This window comes from Chiloscyllium plagiosum, chromosome 17 (genome assembly GCF_004010195.1).
Source record: "Chiloscyllium plagiosum isolate BGI_BamShark_2017 chromosome 17, ASM401019v2, whole genome shotgun sequence".
Lineage (NCBI taxonomy): Eukaryota > Metazoa > Chordata > Chondrichthyes > Orectolobiformes > Hemiscylliidae > Chiloscyllium > Chiloscyllium plagiosum.
Window position 1 is genome coordinate 18,936,471 of NC_057726.1, and position 18,888 is coordinate 18,955,358.

Genomic DNA, 18,888 nt, shown 5'->3' on the forward strand with positions numbered 1-18,888 from the left:
CCTGTTGGACTATAACCTGGTATTGTGTGATTTTTAACTTTGTACATCCCAATCCAACACCTGCGTCTCCAAATCACAAGTTCATTAGCTGCTGCTTTTTTGTGTTGGTGGGTTTGTGGGCTACCCTGATGCCAATAGTCTGGCAGTCATTTCTGAGATGTCTTTGAAATAGGGGAGAGTGGCTAGGGTTTCTGGACGTGTTTTGTCTGCTTGTTTTGGTTTGTTGCTGAGAAATGGGCAGACTGTGTTCGTTGGGTATCCGTTCTTTTTGAGTACACTGTATAGGTGATTTTCCTCTGCTCTGCGTAGTTGCAACATCCCATAAATACAACCTTGGCAAAGGCAAATTCAGTAAAATAGATTGTCTTCATGCAATTCTAGCAGCAGGAAAAAAAAACAAGCTTTTAGCTGGAACACACAGAGAGAAATAAACAGCTTCCACATCCCAGCTTCAAGACCCCAACAACTACTGAAAGTTAAACTAAAATTTCTGGTTCTGTGGGAACTTGACCCCACTCCTTCATCCTGCTCCTATTGCTCCAATATTAAAAACAAAATCAAGGCCTCAAAAGCTGTTTACTTTATTGGCTTGGACCAAATGGATGGGCACCTCTATCTCATTCTTCATAAAAACACCTCTTAAAATCATAGTATTGTTACATGCACCAGCAGTGGGCTTTGTAATCTCATCGATTTGTAGCAGCAGCAGCAAACATTTCTTGCAATTCAACCCGATGTATAATTCCTTGCATGATCTTTGTTTCCTGTTGCTTTTGTGTGCAATTTCAGTGTCACCTCCCTTATCTCCAATCCAATGATTTATTCTCTCTCTCCACAACAGCCAAGCTCTTGTTAAAGCAAAACATTGTTGATGCTGGAAATTTTAGATTTTCTGCACCTTTCTTTAACTTACACCTTCACATTTTCTGAAACCCAGCAAATCACGCTTGTTGCAAAATTTCCTCCCACTCCCCGAACTGTCACAACCAAATGCGCCCTACGCCGATTTCCGCCCGCCCGAGTCTTTCCGAATCTCTCCGATCTCCGCCCGCCTGAGTCTTTCCGAATCGCTCCGATCCCCGCCCGCCTGAGTCTTTCCGAATCTCTCCGATCTCCGCCCGTTTGAGTCTTTCCGAATCGCTCCGATCCCCGCCCGCCTGAGTCGTTCCGAATCTCTCCGATCTCCGCCCGCCCGAGTTTTCCGAATCTCTCCGATCCCCGCCCGCCCGAGTCTTTCCCCGAATCCCTCCGTTCCGCCCCCCCCCCCCGAGGGACCCCGAAGGTTCCCGAAGCGCTCGCGGAAGTGCGGCTCGTGCTCGGGTTCGAGCTCGAGCTCGGTCGCGGTGCCAAGGAGCAGGAGCAAGATCCGGAGTTTGCTCGCTCGGAAAATGGGAAACTCTCGCCGAAGGGCGCTGCATTTCTTTTAACTTAATTTCCGTGCCGTCTCCTCTCCTGACCCCTTCCTCTCCATTCTTAATCTTAGAGACAGGTAAGAAGATCTTGTGGTGCTTATAAAGCATGTTTTTAATTGTCGTTCTCTGCATCTCCCTCTGTCCGGCCTGACTTGAGTCGGGCATAGGCCACTATCCTGTCAAATAAAAATTAAACTTAAATCATTCCCCATTCTTTAAACCCTCACTGATAACCTTCAAACCTGCAATGGTGCTGAATTAGGTCTTTTCTATATCGATCTTTCTTATATGGTTCTTCTCTTAAAAGAAGCTTCCCAAGGTTATATTCCTGATCCTGGGGTAATCCACTTTACTGGCATTTCCCCCTTTTATAAACCGCTTGGGCTGCTTCATGTTAAACACTGGATCCGATGTGAAGTCAAAAATGTAAACGTCTCCGTGAGGGGAGCTCACTGCATCTTGAAATTCAGCAGCACATTGCAATATTTTCAGGTGTCTACAGTGAGGAGAGAGCAGCTGGGTCAGGGGGAAATCGTCATTTTGAAACGAATCCTTGGCAAACAATTGAGGTTATGATGTGCTCAGTGTGCACGCAAGTGTATAATTCCATTGTTTATCACTTTTCGCAAGCTGTATAAATTTTACGAAGGGAAGCAAACAGATTTTACCACAGCATTATTCAAGTGAATCTAAATTTAATATTATCTGCCAAATTATATTCTTGCATAAATCGTTGTAATTTGCTCTTGTAAACCAACAGTATGCAATAACAATGGACAGTGCTGTAACTTCATGATTTACACTAAGAATCAGTATTATTGAACTATCAGTTGTGGGCCATGCCAACCTTTATCTAGCAAAAAGAGAGTAATTTAGCAGCGAGCATTTAACAATGATCGATTTACCTTATTGGCCAGCACTCTGCACATCATGGATGACATTTTAGAAGAATGTTGTATGTCACGAATGTGGTAGAAGAGCATGAAGACTAAATGCATTGGCTTAAAAATTAACACAAGCAAATAACCTAAAGGTGACTGAACCATGACATTTGCTATACATTGCTCCTACACACAAAAAATAACTTCTGACAGTTTCCAATCCTATTGGCTTGTTGTCTTTGAGTCCTGTTTTCTGCAGTGATGCACTGGATGTTTGTCTTTCAACATTTAAAGACAACATTATTCATATTTCTGTAACCTCACTATATTGAAATTAATTTATTGCACACATCATCTTCATGCCGTACGTGACCAAGACCTTCAGGTTCTTGAACATCTAATTTCTATCCTGATTTAACTTGACAGCATTTTTATTGAATTTGCCCGGTTAGTACTATTTTTGGACCTAAAAATATCCTACAAGCATTATGGAGCCTGGTCATTCATCTTGTTTGATCATTTGCAAACAGAGTGGTTTGAAGTCCTTTTCAGGAACCATCTGCAGAGTTATGGGAAGGGCTTAGGTCAGTGTGAATAACTGGATGGATCTTTCAAAGAACCAATGCATGCATGCATGCATGAAATGCTATAGGCTTTTTTGGTTTTGATTGTGTCCAATATTTCATCTGTCTCACTGAACAAGTTTTGTCATATATTGTCCTTTGGGATTGAGAGTGATCTATTTGTACACTGTCGAAGAGTGTGGTGCTGGAAAGGATTCCTGATTGAAGGGCTTATGCCCGAAATATCGACTCTTCTCCTCGGATGCTGCCTGTCTAGCTGTGCTTTCCAGCACCACACTCTTCGACTCTGATCTCCAGCACCTACAGTCCTCACTTTCTCCATTTCTACACTGGTTTCATAAGTTCAAAGATGGCTAATAAATCCAGTGCACAATGTGCAGACTGTGTTCTTGCTGCATGCAGGGAGATGGTCTTTGAAAAGTTTGAGTAAGTGGGCTGTTTGAAGGTTTGTGTGCTCCCTCAGAATCTGCATTGATTTTGCTTCTGCACATTCTTAGCAAAGTCTCTCTGTGCTGGTCCTTTCCTGAATATGCCTTCTGTACTTTGGTTGGATACAAGCTTAGATTTTCCATGAGTCACTGGGGATGTTTGACATCTTCAGGGATGCTTTAAGGACATCCCTAAAGCATTGTTCTGTCCTCGGGGGGATTCTCCAGCACCTGAATGCTGAGCAGATTAGCATGGGATAGGACCGTCTTATTGTGTCACTTTTCATTCTACCAGATTTGGAGGATCTTGTTAGGACACTGCTGGTGGTGTTTGTCTAGTCCTTCTGAGATGCTTAGTATTTGTGTCCAAATCTCTGGGAAAGTTAGGAATGTGGGGATCTCTATGAACTTGGTTCTTATATTCGGAGCTGGTAGGTTGAAGGCAATGATGAATTTCATCGAGAGGAGATTCCCAAGATTTGGTAAATGGTCCATAATTTCCAGGATCTTGCAGTTGGCCTTAATCAATTTTGATCATCAAGTCTCTGCCCAGATGGTTCCTCTTAACTCCTTTGCAATTTGTCTAATGTGTAATCTGCTATGAACCAGTGCAATTGCGAAATATTTTGAAATGTCAGATTTTTAAAAATGTATTAAAATATATTCCCTGATATATTTAAGAATGAGTTTTGATTAACACCTAATGGTTTGATTTTAAATCCTTATTTTTTATTAGTAAGTGAAAACCCATCTACATGTAACCTAATTTTAAATTAGAATGTCTTTTAAAATTTATGCAAAAATTATTTCCTAGTCAGATTAAGGTAAAGTAATAAATTCCTTTGTACATTGAAGAGAAACATTCAAAATCTTCTAAGCTGTACCTAGAGTGTTCTTGCATGCAAAAGCTCCAATTTAATTTTGGGTGCTTTCTCCAAGACCTGCAAATGAGTGCAATTAGTGAAATGTTCGATAATGATTAATTCACATAAAGCCTGTTGGCAATTTTGTGAGCAGTGTGTGTTTCCAGGGCAATGTTTTTAAAACTAGTGCAAACCTGAATGGTATTGAGCACAAATTTGCACTTAGCATTCTTTGGGATCTTTTGCACCACTTATGCCAGTATTGCTATTGCTGAAAACACTGCAGTCGAAAGAACAATGCAGGTGAATGGCTATGCATGAGAATCAGTTGAAATGTGGAATTCTGTGTTATAGAGCATTGATGAAATCCTTTAAGTGGATAACTATTGAATAATTGTATGACAGGTTCATATTAATGGGAAAGAGGAACAAGCAAGAGCATGAGATTCGGAAAATACAATATAGCATTGTTGGAAAATATTACCCATTTCTCCAACCATCTGTAATTCTATCTTGAAGCAGAGTGCGCAATAGATTCTAAAATTAAATTAATATGAATAGAGATTTACATGATTTTATTGATGAAAACAAAATGAAGTCTTCCTCTGAGACATCTGGGTTTGCTGCAGCTAAGAGTCATAGAGCTGTACAGAATGGAAACAGACCCTTTGGTCTAACTTGTCCATGCCGACCAAATATCCTAAATCTATCTGGTCCCATTTGCCAGCACTTAGCCCATGTCCCTCCTAACCCTTCCTATTCATATACCCATCCAGATGCCTTTTAAATGTTGCAATTGTACCAGCCTCCTCCACTTTCTCTGGTAGCTCATTCCATACACGCACCACCTCTGTGTGAAAAAGTTGCCTCTTAGGTTGCTTTTAAATCTTTCACCCCTCACCTTAAATGTGTGCTCTCAAGTTTTGGATTCCCCCACCCCAAGGAAAAGACCTTGTCTGTTCAACCTATCCATGCCTCTCATGATTTTATATACCTCTATAAGGTCACCCCTCAACCTCTGACATTCCAGGGAAAATAACCCCAACCTATAAAACCTCTGCCTACAGCTTAACCCCTCCACTCCTGGCAACATCCTTGTAAATCTTTTCTTAACTCCTTAAAATTTCACAACACCCTTCCTAAAGCAGGGAGACCAGAATTGAATGTAGCATTCCAAAGGTGGCCTAACCAATGTCCTGTATAACCGCAACATGACCTCCCAACTCCTTTATTCAATGCTCTGAGCAATAAGGGCACGCATACCCAAATGTCGTCTTCACTATCCTATTCCACTTTCAAGGAACTATGAATCTGCACTGCAAGGTATTTTTTTGTTCAGCAGGGCCTTCCTATTAAGTGTATATTTCCTGCCCTGATTTGTCATGCCAAAATGCAGCACCTCACATTTATCTAAATTAAACTTCATTGCCACTCCTTGGCCCATTGGCCCATCTGATCAAGATCACATTGTACTTCAGGGTAACCTTCTTTGCTGTCCACTAAACCTTGACTGTAGTAGAAATAAAATTTCTGTTTATAAATACTCTTTTGATTATATATGATCAGTGAAATATTTAAAGCATAGTATAGATGGTTCGATGAAATATTTTTCATTGTAAATAGTTTCCTCATCCTTTATTAACTTGCATTGTCACAAAGCAATGTGATGGAGACTTGCCACAAAGATCTATACTCTGTTATTTGTGGCAAATTGGGAGATACTGTGAAGTGGGTTGTTGAACTGTGATAGGATATCAATAGGAATTTTGCAATGGGTGTGCATTATAGCTAAGTCTTTTAATATAGCTCATTTTTATGTTTACTGAAACAAAATAACATTGGATAAACTTTACTGGCTTTATCCTGGTTATTTGGAAACACCATAGAAATAAGAAAACTCTACCAGCTCACTCTATCATCATTTGGTGATTGTTTTATAATGCTCTGAAGCACTATATTCATTATTTTAATTCAAGTTGTTGTTTAGAGTAAGGAAATAAACAAAACATGACATTAAGCCATATCAAAAGAAAGGTAACCAAAAACATGGTCAAAGATGTAGGAATTAAAGTCTTAATTGAAGAAAGCAGATTAAGGAGATGGAGAGGTGTGGGGAGAGAATTCCAGAATTTGCTGTCTCAGCAATTGAGAGCACAGCTCCAAATGATGGTGTGCTTATAATTGGAAATGCACAGAATTTCAAGAGCACAGACATCTTTCAGGAATGTGGGGCTAGAGGATATATTGCGAGATAGGGAGGGCACAAGGCCAGAGAAGATTTAAAAATAACATCAGAATGAAACTTTTACAAATCAACGTCTGTTTGAATGAATACCAACTTAGGTTAGTGAATGCAAAGATGAATGGGACTTGCTTTAACTTAAGACATTGGCAGTGGATGTCATGCATCTATGTGGAGAAGAATATGGGAGATCTACCAGTAGTGCTTTGGAATAATCTAGTCAGATCAACAAAGGCATGGATGAAGGTTTACCAAATTTGACACAAAGTGTCAAGGCAATCGTGTCTTCCTTATTTATGGGTTGCGTTCACTTGTATGCAGGTACAATTTGGGGCTTTATTTCTAATGTCTAGAAGAAGCAGAAAGTGCTGGTTCAAAAATAAATATAAAAGTCTGTGTAACAATACAATATTGCAATTTTTTTGTATTGTATATAATGGGCAAAATGTCTGTATTCAGTAAATATTGAATCACAAGATACATATATATATTCCAGTGTGAATGTTATACAACGTGTGGCATTGAAAAGAATGTTGTGCTGATGTTGGATAGAATTGCAATGTTCGGAATTATACTTTTACAGATATTGTCTCATTTGAAAATCTAAGATTTTTCTTGAAATTCTTTATAATTGCTTGATAATATTTGCCTTGTGTATCTGGAGAGACAAAGATGGATATGTTGCAGCTTTCTTTTCCATATTTGTTGTGCAAGAACATCGCCTTGCCTGCAGCAAAAATGATTGGGAAGGGTGTCTGTCAGTAGAGTTTAACATGTTCCTGCTGGGTTCTGGCTGTGGTAAATGCAATAAAGCAGATCCAGAGAGCCTGAGTTACTGAATTCTATTTATGCTGCACATTTTTATTTGTTTTCCTTTTGGTGGTATGTTGAAGCAGTTGATCTGATGAAGACACTTGCCAAAAGAATACATGTGCTAAAAAAAGTCACTGTTGAATCTTTGGACATGGCACTGGTCGACCTAAGATTATGGATGTTTATTTTTTCAAACAACATAAGAGAAACTAAGATTTATGACTAATTGTTAATCTCAAACTAAGATTACAAATGTTTGCTGCAGACAAGGTTACTTTAACAGCCTTGAATAAGAACGAGTTAAGTATTTATTTTTCGAGATTGCATTTTTCAAGCATGCCCTTAAAGAACATTGCCTCAAGAATTAACAAAGTTTTCTTATTTTTGAACACTCAATACTACCAACTTTTCCTGTGTACAGTGTCACTCTTATCTCTTTCTCTCTGTCTGTCTCCAGTCTCTCAGTGAATTCACACTGAGAGCAATTGGAGTTAGAAGTTAGCACAGTAACAATAAATTGTAGTAAATGTAATCATTCCTAATGTACAAGCACAAGTCATTTGAAGGATTATTACTCTGCACAGAATAATTTTTAGTTGTGATATGTATGCCCACCTATGATTTGAATTATTCACTTGGAACAGCTCATTCATTTATGTTCTGTATGTGCTGCTGCCTAAAAGAAAATCTATTAAGGAATCACATTTGCTGATCTGTTATGATCGAATTTACAGTTTCAGCTGCAGGCAGCGTTTTTATTTTGTGTTCAGTCAACCTCTGTGAACTTCACCTGTCAGTAGGATCCATCTCCTTGAGATGTGATGACATTTGTACAAGAAAGCTAATGATTGTACCATAGTTGCTTACTAGGGGTAGCTGAATATGATTGAAATGAAAGATTAATTTGCTATAAAATGTATGTGTAAGTCTTTAAAAAAAAAGTAGCATGTGAATTTAATATTTGGTAAGATATGAAGTAGTTCTGTGAATGTGATCCATATGGGCTATTTATCATGTTGCGATTAAGTCTGTTCTAAGTTCATTTTGATGCTATGAATTTGTGTATAGTGTGCATCATTTTCATAACTGGAAATAGTGACTGCATTATGCTTTGATCTTTGAACATTGTAGATTGGATTAAAAGTAAAGCCAATAAATGTAACAGATTTGTGCAAGTGATCAAAAATCAGTCATTATTTTTCCTTTTCAAACAAATTGTGCAATATGTCATTATGTTAATTGATATATTAATAAGAATGTGAGATTAGGATACATGCTTCCGAAACGAGATGGGTGAACGGCTTACAATAACAAGAAAGCAAATAACTGTACTTTACAGATTTTTTGAACACGTTCACAGCCATCTTCCAAATAGGAGTGCTGCATATCCCCAGTAAACGTAAATTGAAGTGGAAATTCTCTTATGCACCTAACTCCATTTCATATTTCCAGCATTGGAGAATGAACACAAAATTGAAGCGTTCAAGTAAATATTTGACAAAGAGGAATGTGGATGTAGGTTTGCTCGCTGAGCTCAAATGTTCATTTCAGATGTTTCATCACCATACTAGGTAACATCTTCAGTGATCCTCTGGATGAAGTACTGGTGGTGTAGCCCACTTTCTATTTATATGTTTGGGTTTCCTTGGGTCGGTGATGTCATTTCCGGTGGTGCCATTTCCTATGATGTCATTTCCTGTTCCGGTTGGAATGCCTAGGAAATCTAGGACAAGCCAAACAGAGACACGCATGAGAATTCCTAGAAGCATGGCATTCCAACCGGAACTCTATCAACAAACACTTGGATTCCATTTACCACCCCTGAGAAAAAGAACAGGAAATTACGTCCCCATAGGAAATGATGACACCGTCAGTGCAATTCTGGTCTCCTTCCTATCAGAAAGATGTTGTGAAACTTGAAAGGGTTCAGAAAAGATTTACAAGGATGTTGCCAGGGTTGGAGGATCTGAGCTACAGGGAGAAACTGAACAGGCTGGGGCTGTTTTCCTTGGAGCGTCGGAGGCTGAGGGGTGACCTTATAGAGGTTTACAAAATTATGAGGGGAATGGATAGGATAAATAGGCAAAGTCCTTTCCCTGGGTCCGGGGAGTCCAGAACTAGAGGGCATAGGTTTAGGGTGAGAGGGGTAAGATATAAAAGCGACCTAAGGGGCAACTTTTTCACGCAGAGGCTGGTAAGTGTATGGAATGAGCTGCCAGAGGATGTGGTGGAGGCTGGTACAATTGCAACATTTAAGAGGCATTTGGATGTATATGAATAGGAAAGCTTTGAAGGGATGTGGGCCAGGTGCTGGCAGGTGGGACTAGATTGGGTGGGATATCTGGTCGGCATGGACAGGTTGGATCGAAGGGTCTGTTTCCATGCTGTACATCTCTATGACTCTAAATGACATCACCAACCCAAGGAAACCCAAACATATAAATAGAATGCCGGCTACACCACCAGTGTTTCATCCAGAGGCTCACTGAAGATGTTACCTAGTGTGGTGATGAAATATCTGAAAATGAACCTTCGAACTCAGTGAGCAAACCTACAGCCAGAACCTCAACCTGCGCTGCAAATCTTCTCAAAACTCGCTAAAGAGGAATGTATCTGGAAAAGAATGCCTGCTTCCAGCAAGGCTCTCAGTAGCTGATCACTACAAAACATTACAACATCAGACTGCTGTATGGAAACTGGCTTTTCCCACTTTGGAACCTGCTTCCATCCACCTCAAATACCAAGATCCAGATTTTCATATCTTTGACCATGTCAGAATGAAAAGAAAAAGAAAGTGAGGACTGCAGATGCTGGAGATCAGAGTCGAAGAGTGTGGTGCTGGAAAAGCACAGCCGATCAGGCAGAATCTGAGGAGCAGTAGAGCCGAGGTTGGAGACCTTTATGCTTAAAACGTCGACTCTCCTTCTCGGATGCTGCCTGACTGGCTGAGACTTTCCAGCACCACGCTCTTCGACTCATGTCAGAATGAAAGCCAAAGGTGGATTTTAAAAATGGCAGACAAGACTGGATTCCAGCATTTTCACCCAGTACCCACAATTTAAGGATGCTTTTAGCAAGTCTGCTCTTGACCTGGCTTCATTGCAGGCCACTCATATTACAACAAGTGTCAATCAACCAGACTGTAAAAGTTTCAATATCAGCAGCTTTAAGCACTTAACATTTAATTACTTTGTGCAAACATGCATTGAATCATTGACAAAACATCAGAGTAAATAGCTTATCAAATAATCATAAACTGTTAATCAGCCAACACTTACCTTTATTCCTGCTATATCAATAAATGAAACCTTTTATGGGAGTCTTGACTCTCAACCTAGTATGCATTTGAGGTTGGGTAGGGGTCATACATTGTGGTGTGAGGAGTGAGTGCAATTTTTGTGACTGTCTTTAAATTGCTTTAAGGTTTAATGGATGTAATTGCATCCAATGCTTGTTCCCACTGCCTTCCTTATCCCTGAGTGAAAATTGAATTTGAATGGGTGTTTTTTACCTTCTGAAATGGATCTGCCAAATTAGAAAATTTCATGATTCCACTCTCCTTGTCAGAAATGGAAAATCCTGCCTCAAATGCCTGCTTTCAATACAAGGTACACAGTACATTGATTGTGCTTCTGCTGGATTTCATAAGCTGTTACTTACTGGTCCCCTTGTCTTGTATTGCTTGCAAAAGAACAACTGGCCAGAGGCTTTGTCTTACTCTATTGCCTTCTCTGCTTCTCTCTTCCCATTCTATTTTCTTCCTTGTCTGCCTCCCTTTGCCCAATTTCCACCACCCTACTCCCATGTTCTGTTTTACCAACTATCCCCAGACCCAGCAAATCTTTTTGAATAACAGGGTGAATACCCAGCATGAATGGGTGCGACCCAATAATACTCTGAAAGCAGTGAAAATTGAGAGCCATGTTTTCTCAAAATTAAAATGATGGTATAATATTTTGAATGTTGCTTCATTTTGCTGTACCCATCAGTAACAGACAGTTTTAAAATCCTGTTCCTGTTGTAACTTTGATGTGGTCCTGAGAGGGGTAGTTAAGTTGCTTTAGAACTTTGCAGCTAAGGATTGGTGGTAGTTGAAGATGAAAGGATTTGGGAAATAAGAATGAATGGATTTGATCATTCTTGTGGTGTATATTTAATGTAATGACCAGCTGGTTTTCTGCACTTCAAGGAGAGATTAGTTTTCTTTATTGTTGTGAACTGGATCCTTTAGTTTAACAAGAAACTGAAATTATAAATACTAGATCCTGTTTTTAAAGCATGTACTTTGTGAATTGTTTTTGTTATTCATTGCGGAATTGCTACTGGCCAACCAGAATTTTGCAAAACTGTTTCTATTCAATTGTGACAGTAAAGACTGACTGAATTGTATGAAAGTAACTTGTGATGCATTCCAAGTCAAGTGACTAGCTACAGACATTGAAATGCGAAACTAACATTTATTTCATGGAATATGTGCTTTTAAGGCAACTGCAAATCCTGATTGAAACAACACTATGGATTCACATTACAGTAGATCATGATAGCCCTTGAGAATGTCTTACCAATTTTCACCTGATGAAGGAGCGTCGCTCCGAAAGCTAGTGTGCTTCCAATTAAACCTGTTGGACGATAACCTGTTATGTGATTTTTAACTTTGTACACCCCAGTCCAACACCGGCATCTCCAAATCATACCTTTTGATTTCTCAAGGGCTATCATGATCTACTGTAATGTGAATCTATAGTGTTGTTTCAATCATGATTTGCAGTTGCCTTAAAAGCATGATGAGTTTAAAACTAAAGGACCTTTGTACCTTCAGAATTTTGTAGCTTTTGACGACTAAAAATGTACTTTTGAAGATCTCCAAGATGTCTTGTGGTCCCATGTGAACTTCTTTCTGTGAAGACTGATGTGAATATAGGGTGACATAACGTGTTTAGCATGTAATGGCTCGGTGTCAATATTAGCTCAATGATAGTACTCTTCCCTCTGAGCCATATCAACACTCCTCAAGGTCCTGCTATTCACTGTATAATTTCCACTTGTACTTGACCTTCCAAAATGCATTACCTCACATTTGTCCAAATTAACTCCATCTGCCATTTTTTTCTGTCCATACATCCAACTGATCTATATCTTGCTGTACCCTCTGACAATCTTCCTCACTATCTGCAACTCCACCAATCTTTGTATTATTCGTAAACTTATTGACTTAAATGCAGATGCTTTCCCTTTCTTTCTTGGTTTCTTTGATATGCTAACTATTTGGCTGTGATAGCTGCTTTGCAGATTTAAGAAACGAACTCACAAATATTATTTCACTGATTTTGAAATCTGATAGTACAATAAAATCAAGGAAAATATTTGGAATCAGCAATAGGAGGGGAAATCAAATACTGCACTTTTTATCCACCCTCTATTCACCTGACTATGACTAATTAAAACTTTCGCTGTTACATTTACAGCGTTCAGAACAGCGTTCTTTTGACACATTGCTTTCCAACTTTTCTTTCAAAATGTTTACGTTGATTTTCATTGATAGTATTTTACAGTTAACTAATCAGCTGTTGCTGCTGCTTCATCTGCCAGTGTATTGATCTCAAGAGTTACCTGTCTATATAGCTGAAACATTAAATGTATTCTTCACTTAGTGGAACTTAAAATGTGTTTTAAACAAATTGTCCTGGCATCACCAAATGTCAAAGAACAGGCAGGATTGTATATTGGACATTGACATATCTTTGGGTTCTGTTGATGGTTTGTAATTTGGGTTAGAGTTTCAGCTACACGATTCCTTTGTAAAAATTATTTTAATCAACCTGCTCAAACCTGTAATGACACACCTCTCAGGCAGGTGGGGATTGGATCTGGACCTTCTGGTTGAGACATAAGGACACTACCACCAATCAAACAGAAATTATTAAGATATTTGAAGTGCATATCACATCTCTGTGATCTTTTGTATTAGCTTAAAAATCGCTGATAGAAGTCAACCCAAATAGTTTTATAAATTTTAAAAAATCATTTTCAGTCATTTTAAAGTGGTATTATTGTAAAAAGTACTTGTCTTTCTCTTGTAAATGCATTTCCATCCATATTACGCAGACTTTATTGTAAAGTTACCACTCACAAATATATCAATAATTTTCTTGAAAATATTGTGTGAAAGTGCTGGTTCATAATGGGTTACATGTATGATGACTGGGATGGGAGTTTAAGTGGAAACTTGAGGACAGATCACTTCTCAAATTCACAACTTCGACTGCAGTTTCTAATTGGCTTTTGCTGTAAAACAGAAACTTTATAGTTTTGTCTGAAACCCATTTCGTTTTGTCTGTGTTTTTATTGTTAAATGACGGGAAAAAATTAGTACATAGTTTTACTATAAAGTTCTGTGTTACAGAGAATATAGTTGTAGCTAGCTTCCAAGCTAGAGAACAAATGAAATATTAATTTCTTGAGCTGCACAGAAATCCAAAAGTAAGACCATGCTATCTCCAGGATTCTCTACAGTTTGACAGTGCAAGTATTTTGAATATTCTTTGAAAAATAAATTGCAGTATAATTTCTGCTTGTCCAGAGAACCAATTAAGGCCACTGAACCTGTATTGAATAGGATAGAACATTTTCAACTGTTAATGCTTAGTTTTCGGGACCCTATCCATGACTTGATGACACCTGACAGTGTGTCAGTTTTTGTACATTGGCTGCTAAAATTGGATGCTAGTTCTAAAATGAAATAGAATTGATGCTTTTTTTTAAGGCCTTGATTAGAGCAGATACAGAAATGGACAGGATTGACTGCTAATTGACTTACCAACCATCAGGTTTTAAACCACTTTGGGCCATATTTCCTGAGGAGGGAGGGGGCTGGGGGCCAAGACTATCTGCTTTAATTTGTATAATTAATGGTATAATAAGCCTTTTGTTGGGCCTTGTTATAAATTTCCTGTAGGACTCCATGTGCCCAGATACTTGGGAGCTCAGTGAACCTGTCTGGAGCTCTGAAAGCCAATGCTTACAGTAAACCTATTGGACTATAACCTGGTGGGATTTTTAACTTTGTCTAACACTGGATCCTTCACATCATGGCAGTGCTGCAGCTGCAGACTACATGTCCAGTGTTCCATGTTTGTTTAGATTCTGGATTAGTGGTGCTGGAAGAGCACAGCAGTTCAGGCAGCATCCAAGCAGCAGCGAAATCAACGTTTCGGGCAAAAGCCCTTCATCAGGAATAAAGGCAGTGAGAGATAAGCATCAATATGGACTTCAACAGTTTCCTCATTTCCCCTTCCCCCACCTCACCCTAGTTCCAAACTTCCAGCTCAGCACTGTCCTCATGACTTGTCCGGACTTGTCCTACCTGCCTATCTCCTTTTCCACCTATCCACTCCACCCTCTCCTCCCTGACCTATCACCTTCATCCCCTCCCCCACTCACCCATTGTACTCTATGCTACTTTCTCCCCACCCCCACCCTCCTCTAGCTTATCTCTCCACGCTTCAGGCTCACTGCCTTTATTCCTGATGAAGGGCTTTTGCCCAAAACGTCGATTTCGCTGCTCCTTGGATACTGCCTGAACTGCTGTGCTCTTCCACCACCACTAATCCAGAATCTGGTTTCCAGCATCTGCAGTCATTGTTTTTACCATGTTTGTTTAGAGACATTCCTTATCTTCTGCAGCCGCAGGCCACCCTAAGGAGTAGTTCCTAGCTCAGTTGCTATGGACAGATCTTTTAAGTTTGAAAATAAAATTGGAAACAGGGCATCTCTATCTTGGGGCACCTACTCCTCACCTAGTTGCAAAGGCATCTTGCTGTTCCTTCAATACTGAGAGCCTTTCATCAGCCCTCTGTCATCAGGTGCCTACTTGACCAGCTTAATTAAACTCAGGCCCACGGTGTGTCCAATAATTTTCCAAATAGAGAAAAACCACAGCAGTCAGCAGCCTTTGGATCCAAGTTGGAGGCTGGCACTTGAGTTTTTGCCACAGAATGACTCAATTTGCCTGCAGTCAGATGAGTAGTTTTTAATTGTAGATACTGTTCATAGTCTGTGCACACTAAGATCCACGAGCAACAAACATAGCCAGGTATTTTTCTTCGTGCTCTTCCTGGACTGTCACCAGAGATGATATGGTTAACCCATGACCATCTGACTCCGAGACAAGAATGCTACAGTGAACCTATTTGTTTCTGTTCCTTTAGCACTGAAATCCTTGAAAAAGCAAAAATGAAATTCTGCAACATGCTTTTCAGGACATGTTCTGGTATGATAGAAACCTTTTTTAAAAAAAAAGTTTTACTTTTAAGTTGGTTGTCAATTGGAAAATCATTATTTAATTTAGGCTACCTACTCAGCGTTTATATCAGTTATAAAAATGAGAAAAATGCCAATTATATCTATCACACACTGCCTAGGAAATAAGATCAAGCTGTAAGTCAACAAGGTGGTTAGTTGGTACGTGGGAGTGAATACAAGAGAGTAATGTTATTTGAGTCCCACTGACATCAAAAATCATCAATTGCAGCTGCAGTTAATAGCTACTATCTGCACATTGAGACTACATTTGAGCTGTGAAATCATCGCTGGATATCCATTGCTTTGTTTAAACAAATCAGCATGATGGAGTTCATGTGAAGTTTTGTATTCTTTCTGGAATAAATGCCTGTGGTTGTATAGTTTTGTTCTATTGATGTATGATCTTAAACGTACAGAACATGAAACGCCTAAATAGCTAGGTGCATTTTTTTAAAAATGGCAGCAGCAAGCATGACTTTCAGAGGAAGATCACACTTACTTTTCTTTGAGGAGATGACAGACTGGGCAACTGGGAAAGTGCAGAGGATATACTGTATATGGGTTTTCAGAAAGCATTTGATAAGGAGAGAGTGCGGGTAAGGTGAAATGGGTGTTAAAGCAGATTTTTGATGTGGCAGAAAGTGGATTATTATGTTCTGCATAGGTTGGTTCATCAACTGTTTCTGTTCCACATAGTGATTTTTACATGGGGCGAGAGGGGGTGGTGCCGTACTTTGCAGACAATAAGAGGTGTAATGGTCTAAACTTTGCAGTTAGCAGAAAAGGACAGTGCTTGCTGCTGACTGGATTTCTTCATTTCACCACATATGTGTGTGGACTCCAGAGGCTCCTGTCCGTTTTACACACTAATGACAGCAAACTTGGACAGGTTTGCAGTAAGTATAGCTCAACTTTGTAGCAGTATGTTATTTTGGGAAGGAAAGGTGGCCGTAAGAGAATATTGATGAGATGAGGAAGGGTGGAAAAGAGACAGTTGGAATTGATGTCTGTAAATGAGGGATGACAGGTAATGCTTTGAATAGTAATTATTATATTATTGATGAGGGTCATAGAACAGAGGAATTGAGGGTTCTGGTTAGGAGGACATTAAAAGCAGAACCTCAAGTAACTGTGGCCATTACAAAGATCCAGAGGTATAAAATATAAAAGTTGAGAGGAAACCTTAGCAAGATTGTGGTTGATGGACTTTATGAAATGTTGGCTTCCATACTATGCAAAGGCAGTAAGATGCTGTTCAATGCAAATCTTTGACCTGAAACAATAGCTGTATTTGTCCATCCTTAAGTGCTGCTAGACCTGCTGATATTTCCAGTGTTTGTTGTTATTTAAGATTTCTAGAATTTAAAATGCATTGCTTTTGTTTTCGGGAAGATGCAGCCCGGTTTGAGGAAAAATGGGACTGTTTGTATTGAAACAAATGAGATGATTTGATCAAAACGTTTAAAGTAATGGGATGGAACATAGTAAATAGACTGTGTTCAACAATTGAGAAATATAGCATAAAGGGATATTATTATAACATTCTATGTAAGTGAGTTATTATAGTGAGCAGAGTAAGGTATGGTATACATGCTTGTGAGGTACATTACTGAAATTACTGTTTGAAGTAGTATAGGGACCATACTACTTGAAGACTTGTTTAGATAGGTAGTAGAAGACAAGAAATGAAGGGACATCATGGAATGAACGTCAATGAAATTAGGATAACTGGTGGTGTGGGACGTAAACACAAATAGTGGTTAGATTGAATGCTTATTTCTCTATTTTCTATGTAATTCCATGTAAGTGGTGTTTATGAACTATTCATGACTTGATATTGAATTGCTCTACTAAACTACTCTTCTATTACTGCATAATTTTGAATACTTGAAAAGTGATTACACTCAACATGACAATTACAAATTTTGGCCTTTTAGATTTCAGTTGTATCTGGAGGGATTATTTAAAAATGTACATAATGCTGGGAGAAACTAAACGCAGGAGCCACTGATGGCAGTAGTAGTGGGAACAATTTGAATTAATGAATTGAGTATCACACAAGTACACTACACAATGTTAAAAGCACATCAAAAAAGCACAAGTGTCTATTTTCACAGTAAACTGAATTCCGGCTAGTAATCATAATGATTGCATTTGGTGTGTGTTCTCAAAGCTGGAGGTAATTTTTCCATCTTCTTCCATGGCGCATAGTGAAATTGTAATTCAATTAAAATAAAATCAAGAAATAAAAGATAGCAAAGTAGCAACCACAGTCAATTCTCATAAATAGGTAAAAACAATGATTGCAGAGGCTGGAAACCAGATTCTGGATTAATGGTGCTGGAAGAGCACAGCAGTTCAGGCAGCATTGGAGGAGCAGTAAAATCGACATTTCGGGCAAAAGCCCTTCATCAGGAATACAGGCAGAGAGCCTGAAGAGTGGAGAGATAAGTGAGAGGAGGGTGGGGGTGGGGTCTGACACCTCCCTCCCCTTCCTGGACCTCTTCATCACCATTAATGACGACCGACTTGACACCAACATTTTTTTACAAACCCACCAACTCCCACAGCGACCTGGATTACACCTCTTCTCACCCTACCTCCTGCAAAAATGCCATCCCGTATTCCCAATGCCTCCGCCGTATCTGCTCCCAGGAGGACCAGTTCCACCACAGAACACACCAGATGGCCTCCTTCTTTAGAGACCGCAATTTCCCTTCCCACGTGGTTAAAGATTATCTCCAACGCATCTTGTCCACATCCCGCACCGCCGCCCTCAGACCCCACCCCTCCAACCATAACAAGGGCAGAACGCCTCTGGTGCTCACCTTCCACCCTACCAACCTTCGCATAAACCAAATCATCCGCCGACATTTGTGCCATCTCCAAACCGATCCCACCACCAGGGATATATTTCCCTCCACAGCCGCAAAGACCGTTCCCTCCGTGACTACCTGGTCAGGTACACGCCCTGCTACAACCCACCTTCCCATCCTGGCACCTTCCCCTGCCACCGCAGGAATTGCAAAACCTGTGCCCACACCTCCTCCCTCACCTCCATCCAAGGCCCTAAAGGAGCCTTCCACATCCATCAAAGTTTTACCTACACATCCACCAATATCATTTATTGTATTTGTTTCTCCCGATGCGGTCTCCTCTACATTGGGGAGACTGAACCCCTCCTAGCAGAGCGCTTTAGGGAACATCTCTGGGACACCCGCACCAATCAACCACACCGTCCTGTGGTCCAGAAGATTTCAACTCCCCCTTCCACTCTGCCGAGGACATGGAGGTCCTGGGCCTCCTTCATCACCGCTCCCTCACCACCAGACGCCTGGAGGAAGAACGCCTCATCTTCTGCCTC

At 39.8% G+C, this 18,888-nt stretch overlaps 1 protein-coding gene across 4 annotated transcripts in view; it reads left to right on the forward strand.

Annotated features, from left to right (window-relative positions):
- The first annotated feature begins 1,316 nt into the window (after window positions 1-1,316).
- Window positions 1,317-18,888, forward strand: part of zdhhc7 (zinc finger DHHC-type palmitoyltransferase 7) — a 70,820-nt gene continuing 53,248 nt past the window's right edge. For all 4 annotated transcript variants that reach the window (XM_043706629.1, XM_043706630.1, XM_043706631.1 and 1 more), the window contains exon 1: window positions 1,317-1,489. The gene's annotated coding sequence lies outside the window, so the exon portion shown is untranslated. The remainder of the gene's footprint in view (window positions 1,490-18,888) is intronic.